Genomic DNA, 12,215 nt, shown 5'->3' on the forward strand with positions numbered 1-12,215 from the left:
CCCCCAAATTTCTTGAAGCCCTCAAAACGTTTTCGCCAGGCACATGTACCCAAGAACTAAACAGCCCCCCCCCCAAAAAAAAAGCAACCAAAAACAACAACAACAAACAAACAATTACAAACATAATCGTGTAGAACCGCTCGTGCCCCCTCAAACTTGTCAATTGCTGATTACACCATCTTTTGCTAACTGAAATTAAATTAAAGAATTAAACAATAGCAACTTTCTGTACCCCGATCTCTCACTCCTTTTTGTAATTGTCTACACTTTTTTATTACGACCATGCTCTTCTATCTTTGTCATGTAAAACATTGCCTTGTCCCTTTCTCGTCTCTGTTGGCACCCCCCTTTTTTCCCTCCTATTTTGTAGTTCCTTTCGTAGTTACGGACTCGTTAATTTAATTATCATTTGAGGTGTTCACACTTTTACAAGCCTTGCCTTTTAGTGGACCCCTCTGTTTCCAGCATGTATTTCTACATTTGTTTTAAATGCTTATAATTGATTTGTAATGTTTTGTTGGAAACATGAATAAATTGAAATTGAATTGAAATTTGTCATTGCTCTTCTAATACGAATTTCTGCGTATTTCGGCCGTAAAGGATCGCAACGGTTTTCAGCTGCCGAGAAGTGGCTTATAAGCTGCCTATCGTAATTTTATGTCAACATGATACCTGATTTACCTTGACCATGTTGCTAGTATGAATCAACGCTCGAAAACATTCGGTTTTATAATACAGATGTCAGGTCACCGGGGTCACCGGGACCTAGACCTGACGACGAACTTCATTGATGCGTCTAGAGACAGAAGAAGAAGAGTAAAAGTAATCCCCTCCACATGCCTAGAATTCCATTCTACATACATTACTTAAGCGAGATTTCATGATTGCAAATCGCCATGGTAAACCCTTTATTTACCCTTGTATTTATTTATGACCTCATGGATGAAAGGCACTCTGTGATTCCCACAAGCTTTTATTATGCCTCCTTCAAGTCTGTCCGGTTGTGTTGAATGCCAATATTGGCTTTACCTGTATGAGCCTCCAGCTTACCTAGTGCCAGGCACGTAGCCAGAGTTCGATGTTTGGGGGGGGGGGGGGCACTTACATGTAATCGATCGAGGTCAAAAAGGGGTCTAAAAAAAATCAACCGATCTTGGAAATTTTAGGGGGCACCGTGCCCCCCGTGCCCCCCCCCCCCCCCCCCCCCCCGTGGCTACGCGCCTGCCTAGTGCTATTCAAACACAGTCAGCGTTCAGTCATAAAAAACGCTTTTAATAGAATCTTTTCAATGAGATTTTATTAGTAGCAATATAAAATCACATACGCAATCGCATAAAATATTGCACGCCCCTACAGTACGGCTTCCATTGTATTTTCCAGTTCACTTGAACAGTACATACACTTGGGAAATCAGTCCAAAGGTTATGGATGAAGTGAATAGTTTCTGAAAAACAAATTGAATTCTTTTGATCAAACCCATCTGGCCATGATAATTTAGAGACATTTAGAGTTAATCGTTCTATGGTATTAAAAGAATTAAGTTATTATTTGTTAATGAATATTCTTTTTTTTTCCAATGAATATTCCATTAATTTTTCACGAATATATTACCCTACATTATTTCTAAACTAGGACATTGTTGCATTCTGACATCTTGATACTTTGACAACCAATTCAAGCATCATGTATTCAATTCAGCGCTGTATTCCTATGATATATTTTGTACTACACCGAGTCATACTTCGGTCCGAAATCAATACGTGGTGATGAAGTTCTGTAAACCTTCAAGTATTTAGAAAACCCCTAAGCCTGGAAGTACTTTATTGCTATTATGTCTGGGAATACCGCTTAGAATGGTGAGACGGGGAATCCCCTAAGAATGATGACAGTATGACCTTGCACGGAAGAAACGCACACACTGCGCATGCTGACCGCTGGTGTATTATCAGTATAGTTTTGTAGAGCACCGCGATTATCAAGTCAGATAATATCTCGACGGAAAAAAAACATTTAGTTGGAGAAATTAAAAAAATACATTTTGACTCTTGCCGGGCTTATTTCAGTGGAGCTAAACGTAGTCCCAACCGAATATATCACCAAATGAAGTAGACCGATTTTAATAACCTACTATAAGCCTCATCAGGAATACACATCTCGTATAGATCTACACAGTCAGTGGGTATCAGCAGGGACATGATGTCCCTGGTATCAGCATATAGGAATATTAGCATCGCTTCTTATTAAAACCTGGAATCGTGCATTCCATAACAATATGCTGAAGGTTGGAAATGTATTTTTGCACACCATCGATTGGGTCGAGCACTTTGATGTAGATGTTTTTTTTAAATTGTATCTTTATTATATATATAATAGAACAAGACTTTTATATAAAAAGAAGTTTCGGGTTTCATGATTATTGTGTACTCTAATTTTAATCCAACATACAACTGATATACATGGTACGGATGATTTTTCTTTAAATGTAATGCTGACAAAAGTTTATAGACGTGTACAGTTTTCTTCTTTAGATACATAATTAATGTATACAACGAATATAATACAAAAACATATAGCACACGCGGCATAATAATAATAATAATAATAATAATAATAATAAATTTATATAGCGCAGCTTTTATACAAAATATATTCAGCTGCGCTGGTTAAGAGCTCCTTTTTACTAAATTCTACAAAATAAGATCACTCAGTTGAACAAATAAGTTTTTAAATTGGATTTAAAAACATTGAGAGATGGAGTGCTTCGTATTTCTATTGGCAAGCTATTCCATAGTTTGGGGGCAGCAATAGCAAAAGCACGGTCCCCAAGAGTTACTTTAGTTTTGCCATGGGGAATCTGAAACAATAATTTATCTGTGGAACTGCGCAGGCTACGACTGTGTGATTGGACTTTGAGTTGAAGTAATTCTTTGATGTAATTAGGGGCTTGACCACTCAATGATTTATAGACAATTAACAATATTTTGAATGAGATTCTTTGACGGACTGGCAACCAGGCATATATATATTCAAAATAATGAAGAATATAAGCACTGCTCGAAGATAAAAGAAGCCCTAATTAATTAAGTCTGACATGTAACCAAAATAAAGTGTATTTGTTCAAGTGACTGCAATAACAATGCAATCACCGATCTAACATTATATACCCCCTCCCTCCGCTCTCACCGCCCCCTCCCTACTCCCGTACAAGTGTAGCAATGCCATAACAGCACCAAATCTGTTGCAAACAAGAAAGGCAACATAATGAAAATCTGAGCTTTTTCACATTACAAGTATGAATTGTCATCATAGCATAATTAATTTACATACGGGTTATAAAAAAGGGTTTCCTAAACATGCTGATATGATAATCCCCTTCCACAAGCTGATTAAAAATTAGATTTAGTTTTATTTGTAATCAAATCAGTGATTGTCTCTTCTATCCATTTTCCAGTGCAATACAGTGACGTACCCAGTAAAATCGATAAATAGGGCTACGAAATCCACCTCCTGAGATTACCTTTATTTGATAGACCTTTAGATTTTCTGGGCCTTCGAAAGGGCGGGGCGAAAGTCGGATCCATCTCATGCTGGATACGCCACTGCTTTATCCCCGTTACACATGATACGTTTTTAGTGAAACGTGAAGGTAATGAACCCGTGCCCCGATAATGTATATATTAATGTATATATTAATATATAATGTTTATATATTGTCACTGTACAACGTCACTCTCAGACATGGTACGTCACAAAATGCGCCAGTTAGTGGCTCAGTCCAACGTCATCAAATTAATGAAGCCTCATGTTCAACAGGCATTATAAGATCTCATTGGTGTACTTCAAACTATGGAGGAAGCAATCCCTTAGCCTGCAACGTCGGTAAAAGTTTCGCAACGGCGTGCTCGATTGCCCCCTGACGGCTCTTATAGTGTCTATCTTTCACGCTGGTGCCACTGGCAACATCCCAAGCGGTGCCATCGTAGACCCATTTGAGCTTATGTACCCTGCCCTCTGCTTTGTACACGATGGTTCGTCCATGCAGATCAAACTAAAAAGAAAAACAAAATCCGGGCAAATGTAATATCATGATGACAAATCGATTTTGGGGGAAGGGCACTGGCGTATGGCCGTAGAAAATGGGCAGGATGTAGGGCTCAATTCAATTCAAGTTTAATTTATTCAACCAATCATTAAAAACAATTTTCAATCTCACTGGTACTTGTACAAATACAATATAATGACAGGTTATGGACCCTGAGAAGCAAAGCTTATAAATGGGGCCCATTAACATACGATATTGAAATAAAAATAAAAACATACAATACAAAAAACATATAGGCCTATGTATATTATGCTATAACAAAATCGTTTCAAATATCTTGCAAACACACTCAGCCATACTCGCCCACTCACACGCAATGACATGCACCTTAAAGCAATAGAGAGCGAGCGAGAGAGAGAGATAGAGAGAGAGAGAGAAGGAGGAGAAGAGAAAATAATATTAAATAGAAAAGGGGAAAGAAAAAGAAGAAGAATTGGAAGCACATGCAGAATACGAAACATGAGATGAAAACTTATAGTTCTAACCAGTTTTACAAATTTGAAATAGTTACCTTTTGCACATAACTTTCAATCTTGACTAAGTTGAACTTGATATTATCTCTTCGTTTAAATCATTCCATTAGCTTATTTCCTAAGTTCAATTTCAATTTATTCATGTTTCCAACCAAACATTACAAATCAATTATAAGCATTTAAAACTTTATTTTTTATGAACAGGGAGGAATGTGGCCCCTTATGTCTCCTGGCTACGCCTTTAGGAGGGGGAGGCTACTAAAACTTAGCAAGTCACTATTATTGTTTGAACAAATAAATGAAGACAATAATAAGTTGATGTAATATCATATCACTATTAGCTTATTCTTCGAAGACTCAATCTCTTCAAAAGTATCCAGACCATATAAACAACAACAAGAAAACCACTAAAGGTAAACTACACCCCCCCCCCCCCGGGGGGGGGGGGCCAACGCGAGAGAAAAACTTTGGACATTTGTCATACCGTGTCTGACAGAGCTCATAGCTTTATATAAACCATTTAAAACGGAACTGACCTGTCCACTTTCGTTGACCAAAGTCTTGATAATCAGTGCAATATCCAGCCCTGAAGCCATTATTGATGTAGTTGCTATGAGAGCGAGAGAGAAGTCAAAGGAAACTTTCGATGTTTATAGATCATAACACAACATTGATTTACAGAAGGCCATATGCCATGCCAACCTCTGAGTCTGAGCCACTATACAAATTCATCAAGGGGTAATGTCTTGGATGAAACAGATCTTACATAATGAAGTGTCACTGAAGTAATAAATATGATGACGATAATAATAATAATAATAATAATAATAATAATAATAATAATAATAATAACAATAACAATAATAATAATAATAATAATAATAATAATAATAATAATAATAATAATAATAACAATAATAATAATAATAATAATAATAATAATAATAACAATAATTACGATTTTGCTTTCTTTCTTGAATTACTTGAAAGACGATAAGTATGCCCACAATTATTAAAGATGAACTTGAGTTCTGGTAAAAAAAAAAAAAAATGAATTATCACAAAATCAAACGAAACTTAATCTGAATGTACAAGATTACAAATAAATGTCATTTGCCAAACACTTTTGGTAGAAAATGTATACTGGCTGAGTAATGAGCATAGAAAGATAAGGAAATCAAGGTAAGTATAGGCCCGACACCATTTGTGTAGTCCCATATACATCTTTCTGTGTACAGTGCTTGTTACTTTACCAAGACTCATGACTGGGCCAAATTTATTATGATTTTGATGACTCCAGAAACTTGCAGTACACACCAATACTGACATGCTACATGATCAACCTTTCTGATCCATTCCACACCATTTCTTTCACAATGCAATCGCATGACCAGAACCCAACTTTATCTTTAAACAATTTTCTCACAACTGCGCCAGGAGTGTCAATTTTGACAAACATAGCGCATAACCAATGTTCCCCATATTATTATTATTATAATTATTACTTTTCTAATCCTCTATGCCACGACACCTCCTGCTCCTAAAAGGAGTAAGAAATGCAATCTTTTTCTTCAGCAACACAAAATCGCATGGGTAGTCACATCTAGAACATGGCTTATACTACCAGAGAGTCAAGATGCGAAGGAGTTATCACAGCAAACCCCTTGATGTTAGTTTCTTGACATGGAAATCGTGACCCTCAAATAGTGACCATTCCAAGCTTATAACAATTTAAATGTTATTCCGGCAACCCTGATAAAAACAATGTATACAACATTAACACACGAACTTTACTGTTGCAATGTATATATCTTTTGGCACTGACATGACCATAATGAACCCATAGGCCACGGTGACAACTTGAGTAAATATGCATAAAATGCCAGATTCTTACCTAGTAACAAGAGCACTCCTAGAAATTGCCTTTTCCTTTCTCCAAAACAAAGCAGTCACAGCCTTTCTAATCTGATCTGCAGAACTCGAGGCACTGTCTATTTATGTGTTTTTATGAGACGTGGACGGTGGTTGTGTAATGATGGAAAGAGATTGCAGATTCCCGCTCGGAAACGTGGCTCGTCTGTTGGGGATTTTAGCAAAATGACGTCATGGGGAATCCCCGTTGTCAAAATGGCGATGCGTGTTCACGAGACAATTTATGCCGGGGAGGAGAGAGAGAGAGAGAAACCTAATCGCAGAATAATAATGTCCGGATGTTGCGTTCATGTCTGATACCCTACCCTACATGTCTGGGCATGCTTCGGATCTTTCTTTGCCCCCGGCCGCGAATTTTTTTTCCGTACTCGAGAGGGCAAATACCCCATGTGCGCATGCGCGTGGACTTGTGATTTCTCTGCTACTTCCCATACGAAATGTACATGTATTCGCATCTACTGTGCACGATTCGCGTTCTACGAGTAAACGATGGCATAGTAGTCTTCAAACACAGACTCTGATTTGCCAGTTTGACAAATCAATATGCGTATGTGTCGCGATGTGCTTATTCAAGTCTGTGTAGTTGTATGATTCAGACCCAGTAGTGCATATGGAAATACATTGCAACTTGTATAGAATGGTATAGTAGTCTGCAAGCACAGACGCTAATCTGACAGTTTGACAACATACTAGTAGTGTGCTGAGAAGTACTTTATTCAAGTCGCCAACTTGTATAGAATGGTATAGTAGTCTGCAAGCACAGACGCTAATCTGACAGTTTGACAACATACTAGTAGTGTGCTGAGAAGTACTTTATTCAAGTCTGCGTAGATGTATGATTCAGACCCTACTGGTGCGTGCGTTAGAAATGCATCTCAATGTGTAGAGTGTAGTATAGTAGTCTGCAAGGACATAATAATATATTGTGTATTGATGAGTAGTGATTTTATGCAAGTTTGTGTAGTTTAATGATTCCAGACCCCATGGTAGGCCTATGTATTGTGCCACTGCTCTCTCACACTCTTTCTCTCTCTCTCTCTCTCTCTCTCCATATCTCTCTCTCTTTCTCTCTCTCTCTCTCTCTCTAGCCCTCCCTCCAGTATGCTCGCACTCTCTGTATTACTTTTATTTATAATCATGGTCTGCTGAGAGCCAGAAGGATGTTAACTCTTAACACAACGAATGCCCTTCTGGCTCTGAACAAACCCACACACCATGAGGTCATAAGTTATTGGCCTTCTCAAAACCGTCATTCTGTAATAATATTTCTAACTTTGGTCTAATAACTCCTTTGTCAGTATAATCCATGGTCAAATTAATAATAAAATCGTGATAGAACAAACACACATGATGAAATAAATGATTCAATCATCTTGATTGTGGGCACGAACGGAAAGACAAAGCAAGACAAATATTCAGTTGTAAAATTGATTCGACACATTTGTGCTTGCAGACTACTATACCATTCTATACAAGTTGCAATGTATTTCCATATGCACTACTGGGTCTGAATCATACAACTACACAGACTTGAATAAGCACATCGCGACACATACGCATATTGATTTGTCAAACTGGCAAATCAGAGTCTGTGTTTGAAGACTACTATGCCATCGTTTACTCGTAGAACGCGAATCGTGCACAGTAGATGCGAATACATGTACATTTCGTATGGGAAGTAGCAGAGAAATCATAAGTCCACGCGCATGCGCACATGGGATTTTTGCTCTCTCGAGTACGGAAAAAAAATTCGCCCCCCGGCCCCCCCACTTAGTGTTATTTAGGGTACGCATATGCGTGTTCCAACCGACCCCCCCTTTTCAGCAAAAGTCCGGTGTGTAAAGTCAATACGGCTCGACCTTTTTCTTTTGTATACGAGCCTTTTTCCGGACCCCCCCTTTTCAGCAAAAGTCCGGTGTGTAAAGTCAATACGGCTCGACCTTTTTCTTTTGTTACGAAAAGGACATTTTGGCAACACGCATGCGGTCATTTTGAAACCTGAGTGGGGGGGCCGGGTCTTTGCCCCTTGCATGCCATTTGGAATAATAGACTACATTAAAGGTATTACGTCCCATTTGCAGCCAACACCAAATTAATATGCAGAAGCGGATCTAGAGGGGGGGTTGGGGGGGTTGCAACCCCCCCCCCCCAAAAAAAAATCCAGGGACCATTTTTTTAAATCTTATCTTTTTTTTTTAACTTGTAATTTTATTTTATTCTATTTCTATGTATTTATTTATTTTTATTATTATTATTATTATTATTATTATTATTATTATTATTATTATTATTATTATTATTATTATTTCTTTTTGGGGGGGGGGGGGGGGGGGGGGGTTGGGCGAACAAATGTCACAGAGTCCCTTGCCAGGCGCGGATCTACGGGGGGGGTTAGGGGGTTTAAACCCCCCCTTGGGCGGCCCAAAAAAACAAACAAAAAAAAAGGGGGAAAAAAAAAAAAAAAAAAAGAAAAAAGAACGCACGCTGGAGAGAAACCCTTTCAAGTGCAAATATTGTGAGAAGATATTCAACTCATCTGGTAACTTAACCAAACACATGATAACTCTGGATATAACTGTGTATTTAACTGTTACTTGATTTAAAAAGACGTTATCATGCACTGCTTTTTATGGTCTCCATTGTGTTAATAGATGCCAGGAAAACATCACTTACGGGGTTCAAATAAACCCCCCCAAAAAAATCGGCTCGCCGCTTTGCGGCTCGTGGACGATGCTCCGCATCGTCATTATTTTGGTCAACCCCTCCCTTAGCAAAAAGCTAGATCCGCCCCTGATATGTAGAGCTTTGCATGAATTATGAATATGTCACGTATGTTCTATCTGTGAAATTTAAACGTTAGCAGTGTCCTATAGTATAGTATTCCAAAGATGCAAGGAAACCCGTTTACTTTCTAGACTTCACCGTCAGCCACTATCGAGTGACGGTGAAGTCTAGAAAGTAAACGGGTTTCCTTGCATATTTGGAATACTAGGACACTGCTAGTATAGTATTCAAATAATTTTTCTTTTTTATCGTGGATTATGCGATGCAATTAGACAAGGGTTTAACAATTGTACTATTTTTAACAAGGTGCCACAACCTCTTTTCCCAGATACAATAGCTTTTGTTATGAAACGTATTAAAGGATGTTCACATATCTATGCAATTTTATTAAAGAGAAGAAAAGGACTATGTAAAAGTTTTCTTAAATGGAAATGTATTTTCGACCTGAATGATAAGAGTTGGGAAACATATTGTTCTATTGGATTTAATTGTACCATTGATGTGGGCTTAAGATGGTTTCAGTTTAAAGTTTTGCAACGCATATTATATACGAACGATCTACTGTTTAAAATAAATTTAGTCCCAAGAAAAGAATGTACATTTTGTAATGAACATATTGAAACAGTTATACATTTGCTATGTGATTGTACGCATGTTAAACATATTTGGGGTAGGTTAGAGCAATGGATTAATACTGGAACCGGAAATTAATTAACATTTTCATTACAAGATAAATTATTTGGTTTTAAAAGGTTCAAATAATTATGCATTGAATTGTATACTGATTGTGGTGCGACATATGGTGTAAACTTGCAAAATAAAAAAACAATTGCCCGACTTTGATAATATTAGAATTTCGATTATAAATTACTTCAAAAACGAAAAGTATATTGCAAATTCGAATTGTAGAAATAATAAATTCACAAGAAAATGGTTTCAATTCAGGAATTTGTTTACGTAAAATGATATTTTTTTCTGTATTTGTATTTCTTTCCATGAGTGTCAGAAATGAATTATTGATTTGTTATTTTGTGTTAACTCAACAGTTCATCAATACTTGTATCTTGAAAAGCCAATTTTATTTATGTTCAAATGAAAATCAATAAAATCCCTGTGGAGGGAAGAAAAAATATGGAAAAAAAAAACTATTGAGTGACTGACTGACTTCATTTTTTCTTTGGTATAACATACATAAAATGAGCTGTCAAGGGTAGGCCTACATGAGCATTTGTTTACAATAATTATTCACTAAAAAGATTGCAACTAACGGTCGTTATTTTCCCACAAATAGACATTTTCAATTTGAGGGACGTTCTAAAATTAGTATTATCTGTCAAATGCCGTTGGAATTTAACCTTTTCATTTGTTTAGCCTGCAAATGGGACATAGTACCTTTGAGATAGATATTCCGAATCCTCAACTTTGGAATGACCCGTTCGAGGTTTTTTAAAAACCGCTGGAAAACCCTATTGTCGAAACATGGACTTTCTTGCATTTCCCACATTCACCGACGATCACGTCTCCAGGAGAATTTTGGCAAAAATCCCATTACCACTTCCTGCACACTTAGTACTATGCGTTTTTATTTCAGTGTGGTTGAATATCTGTTGCAGTCATTATCTTAATAATCCCACATCAGTCGAATTCATAACTTCAACAGAACATTTGATATCCCTCATCCTAACTCTAATAACCCTAACCCTAATCTAATACCCAGCTGCAACCCTATCCCTAACCCTAACCCTAAATCTAAACTGGAACCTAATTGCAACCCTAAATTACCCTAAACCCCTGCCTAAGCCTAACCTGGAACCTAATTGCATCCCTGACATTAACTATGCAGCCCGAAAGCAAATGTCGTCAAGACACATGTCAAGGCACCTGGACATAGACCTCTGAGGATGACCTTGCTGCGTCTATATATAGCTATGATGTCATGTAAGCAAACGAAAAACAAAGAAAGAACGGGAGAAGGGAGAATAATATAAGGAATCCATATTATTTTAGCGAGATTTCATAGTTGCAAATTGCCATGGTAAGTCCACTAGATTTTATTTATTTATGACGTCATGGTTGAAAGTCATCATTGGATTCTCACAAGCTTTTATTATGCCTTCCGCATGATTGTCTGGCCGGCTGTGTTGAATGCCAATGGCTTTACCTGTATGAACCCCCAGCTTACCTAGTGCTGTTCAAACACACCGTCAGCGATCAGTCATAAAATACAAAACACGCTTTTAATAGAATCTTTTCATTGAGATTTTATTAGTAGCAATATAAAATCACATACGCAATCGCATAAAATATTGCACGCCCCTACAGTACGGCTTCCATTGTATTTTTTATTCACCTGAACAGTACATACACTTGGGAAAACAGTCCAAAGGTTATGGATGAAGTGAATAGTTTCTGAAAAACGAATTGAAATAATTTGATAGAAACGTCGTCTAGTCATGATGGTATGTATGAATTTAGGGGAAATGTAGAGTTATTAGTACTGTAGTATTCATAGAACTAAGAAAATATCTTTAATATGTGTTCTCTTTTTTCTCCATTGAATATTCCATCAATTTTCAAAGAACATATTGCCCTATAAAGATATCGACTATGCATTCTGACATCTTGATACTTTGACAACCAATTCAAGCATTTAAATTTTAATTCAGCGCTATAATTATATTCCTATGATTTTGTTCTACACCGAGTCATACTTCCGTTCAGTTGTATATTAGCGTTGAAATACGTGGTGATGTAGTTCTGTAAACCTTAAAGTATTTAGAAAATCCCCAAGCCTGGCATTAGATTATTACTTTCTACTGCGTCTGGGAAAACCCGCTTAGAATTTGTAAGGGGAATCCCCTATGAATGATGAAAATATGACGTAACTCGGCAGAAACGGATACGCGACTGACCGCTACATCAGT

Source organism: Strongylocentrotus purpuratus, unplaced genomic scaffold, assembly GCF_000002235.5.
Source record: "Strongylocentrotus purpuratus isolate Spur 01 unplaced genomic scaffold, Spur_5.0 spur5_scaffold_7, whole genome shotgun sequence".
Classification (NCBI taxonomy): Eukaryota; Metazoa; Echinodermata; class Echinoidea; order Camarodonta; family Strongylocentrotidae; genus Strongylocentrotus; species Strongylocentrotus purpuratus.